This window comes from Peromyscus californicus, unplaced genomic scaffold, assembly GCF_007827085.1.
Source record: "Peromyscus californicus insignis strain IS unplaced genomic scaffold, ASM782708v3 Scaffold_11__1_contigs__length_118956290, whole genome shotgun sequence".
Lineage (NCBI taxonomy): Eukaryota > Metazoa > Chordata > Mammalia > Rodentia > Cricetidae > Peromyscus > Peromyscus californicus.
The window spans coordinates 51,942,995-51,947,478 of NW_026294402.1; positions in this window are offsets into that span (position 1 = coordinate 51,942,995).

The window sequence follows — 4,484 nt, forward strand, 5'->3', positions numbered from 1 at the left end:
AATTCCAGTTCCAAGGGATCCTATGGCACCTGCTGACCTCTGACCTTTGGTGGCACCGGCATGCATGTGGTTCATATACATACATGCAGGCAAAAACACTCATTCACATAAAATAAAATAAATTAATCTGAAAATCTCTTTAAAAAGTGAAAAGAGGACTGCCAATATAGCTCAGTGGTAGAGCACTTGTCTAATACACACAAGGTCCTAGGTTTAATCCCCAGCACCCTAATAAATTAGGTGGTTAACTAATTAAAATGGGCAAATAAGGGGCCTGAGGATGTTGCCTAGGTAACCCAAAGCCTTTAGGTAGTTCCCAGCACTACATAAAACTAGGTATGGTTGTTCAGGCTTGCAATTCTAACACTTGAGAGGTGGTAACAAGTCAATCAGAAACTGAAGAACATCCTCAATACTACGTAGCACGTTCCAGGCTAGACTACACGAGATCTGATAAAATAGGAGTAGAGCTGGAGATGTACCTTAATGGTAGAACACTTGCCCGGAATATTCAAGGCCTTGAATTAAATCCCCAGAAATGGGGGGTCAGGAACAAATAATCCAAGTAATCTGCATAAAAATCTCTCCAAAGAAGATGCAGGAATGGCCAATAACCATATAAAATGCATGCTCAACATAATTAGTCATCGTGTACATGAGTGCCAACTCACACTCACTGGGGTGTAAAGCCATGTGAGTTTTGGTGGGGAATGGGGAACCACACTACTGCAGGGCTGACAGAGCATAAGTGATGTCACCACTTTGGAAAACGATTTCACTAATCCTTAAAATTAATTAATTTTTTGTGATGCTAAGGATCTAACCCAGGGTCTGGTACATGCCAAGTACATGCTTTATCACTGAGCTACCCTCCCAGACTACCCCCAAAAATGTAACAAAGGTCAGATATGGTGGTGCACACCTGTAATTCCAGTACCTGGAGACCAAGGCAGGAGGATCGTCAGTTTGAAGTCTGTCTGAGCTCTATAGGAAAACCCTGTCTCAAGAAAGGAAGAAAGAGAAAAAGAAAACCATTTGATCCAGCAGATCTACCCCCATAGGTATAGTGCCAAAAGAAATGAAAACACAGATATAATGATCATAATAATCATTGCAAATGTTTAAATAGTATTTAAAAACCAGAAACAACTACTAATAAAAGAATAAATCGCCATCTATTATTTAAAATAGGAGCTTTTGCTCTTGCCAAGGACCCAGCCTCGATTCCCAGCACCCATATGGTGGTCACAACCATCCATAACTCCAGTTTCAAAGCATCTGATGCCTTATTCTGACCTCTCAGGCATCAGGCACACATAGTGCACTTATATACATGAAGGCAAAACACTCATATACATAAAATAAAATAAAAAATCTAAATAAATAAATAAAATTAAATATAGACCAGGTATGGTGTCTACTGCCTTTAATCCCAGTGCTTGGAAGGCAGAGGCAGGCGGATCTCTGTAAATTCAAGGCCGTTCTGGTTTACATAGGGAGTTTCAGGACATCCAGGGATACACAGTGAGATGCTGTCTCAAAAAATAAAAATAGGAGGGCGATTGGTGGCACATGCCTTTAATTCCAGCACTCGGGAGGCAGAGCCAGGCAGATCTCTGTGAGTTCGAGGCCAGCCTGGGCTACCAAGTGAGTTCCAGGAAAGGCGCAAAGCTACACAGAGAAACCCTGTCTCGAAAAAACCAAAAAAAAAATAAAAAAATAAAAATAGGGCGGTGGTGGCACACACCTTTAATCCCAGCACTTGGGAGGAAGAGGCAGGAGGATTTCTGAGTTCTGGTCTGCAGAGTGAATTCCAGGACAGCCAAGGCTACACAGAGAAATCCTGTCTCAAAAAACAAATAAATAGATAATAAAATAAAAATAATAAAATAATCATATATTATTGAACAATAGAGTTCAATAAACAACTGACACAAAATATAGCTGAATTACAAAACCAAGTTAGACAAAATAAGCCAAATCATAAAAATAAATAAAGGGATGAAGGGATGAAGCTTAGTGGCAGGGCCCTTGTCTAGCACATGCAAGGCCCAGGGCTCCATGCCTAGCACTGAAAAAAAAAAAAATAGGAGGGATAACTCTGAATAAACAGAGCTGGATGCAATGGCAGACACCTGGAATTCCAGCTATTTGGGAGGCTGAAGCAGGAAGATTGTAAGTTCTGGGACAGCCTAGGCTATATATGAGACCTTGTCTCAAAAAGAAAAAAGAGAAAGAAAAGGAGGCTGGGACTGCGGCTCACTTAGCACAGCACTTGCCGGATACGCATGAGGCCCTGAGTTCTATCCCAAACACTGTATAAACCAGGCATGGAAGTGCCTGCCTGTAATCCCAGGACTCAGAGGTGGACGGAGGAGAACCAGAGGCCATCCATCCTTGGCTGTGGGAGTCCTAAGCCAAGCCAGGCTGTATAAAACTCTCACTCAAAACAAACAAACAAAAAGATGTGTGTTTTACTGTATATTAACTAACTGCAGTAAGGCTGCTATACACACACACACACACACACACACACACACACACACACACACACACACACACACACACACACACACACACACACACACAAGTGTGGTCTCTGAACAGCAGGAATCTAGCAAACAAGAACAACCCCAATCCTACCTCCCTATTCAACTGCCACAGTACTTCCCTCCACTAGCAGTGCCCACAGTGGACCACTTGGGGGCAGGCAAGCCTACAGTGATCAATGCTTGCCGAGCTAATCCTCCACTATCAAGTCTTCTCTGCCCTAATCAGAAGTGCACGGTGCAAGGCAGCATCCAGGCTTCCACACAACCAACCATAACCACCATCACGTTTAGCCAGCAGCTCTGACCACGGAATCCAGAGCACAGCCTGCTGTTCACACATTCAGTTAGAACGGGAATCCTGCAGCCAGGAGTGTCCATCCCAGCCTGTTCCTACAAACCTCCCAGCAAAAAAGAATGCCCTCTACACGTCCTACCCTTCCCTGGTAAGCACCAACCTCGGCCACCAGCCTCGCCCGCAGAGGTCAAAACCACAAGATATCGTTTGCACCCTCACTCTATTGCCCTTCTCGGCCTGACATCCTCTGCCCTGGGTGTTGCCTCACCGGGTCCTCAGAGTCCTCAGCAGACCCCAGCCCTGTCCCTCTCTCCAGAAAGTCTCGCTTTTCATCCCTTAACAATATGTTTGCATTTATTTATTTATTGGGAGGTGGTGAGTGTACCACAGGCTGGACGCTTGTGGAAGTCAGGGGACAGCTTGAAGAGCCCATTCTCTCCTCTCACCTTGTGGGTTCCAGGGATCAAACTCAGGTCCCCAGGCTTGGCAGCAACCACCCTTGCCCAAGAGCCACCTTGCCAGCCCATGTCTTACTTTTCTTTTAGGAATAGTGTGCAAACACCCTCAGAAGCAGGGCTACTTCTTCTCTACCTTGCTGTTAGGAGCTAAGATGGATGCTGACCACTGTCCTCAGGGACAGTCCTGGTTTTGTTTGTTTTTACTGTTGTTTTGAATGTCCTCCTGTGCTTTTTGTTTTGTTTTGTCAACTTGACACAGCTGGAGTCATCTTGGAAGAGGATGAGAAAGAGCCTCCTTCAGATTAGCCTATAGGGAGCTTAGTGGTGGTGGTGGCGGCGGCGGCGGCGGGGTGGCGGCGGCGGCGGGTGGTGGCGGCGGCGGCGGCGGCGGCGGCGGCGGCGGCGGCGCACGCCTTTAATCCCAGCACTCGGGAGGCAAAGGCAGGCGGATCTCTGTGAGTTCGAGGCCAGCCTGGGATACAGAGTGAGTTCCAGGAAAGGCGCAAAGCTACACAGAGAAACCCTGTCTCGAGGAAAAAAAGAAAAGAGAAAAGAAAGAAACAAAGTAACTTCAAGAGAATGAATAATGGTAACATGTGGACCTGAGATGTAACTCAGTTGATAGAGTACTTGCCTAGCACACACAGTGCTCTGAATTTGAGCCCCAGCATCAAATAAAACCAAGAATGATGGCGCATACCTGTAATGACAGCACTCTGGAGGTAGAATCCAGATGATCAGAAGTTCAAGGTCATCCTTGTCTATATAGCTAATTCTAGGCCAGCCTGGTTGGTATAAAGGAGACTCTGCCTTAAAAAAGAATAAAAATGAAAGTAAGAAAGTTATTAGCATGATGAGTCTCAAATATTCACTTATTAAACTTTGAATATTTATTTTAATACACTTTATTTAATTGTAAGCCAATATAATTAAGATTTTAATAATGGCTGTGTTTAACAATCAGCTCATAAAATCAAACATTTAACAGTTAGTTCTCCTGAGCCATCATGAGCTGCTGAAAACATACCACAGCTTGGTCCCAAGCCCAGGTTCTTTTCTAAGCCTAATTGTACTGACAGTTCAAGAGATCCTATTTTTCAAATACATATTTATTTTATTTTTAGATAGGATCTCACGTATCTCAACCTAGTCTCAAACTAGCTATGCATCCAAGGATGA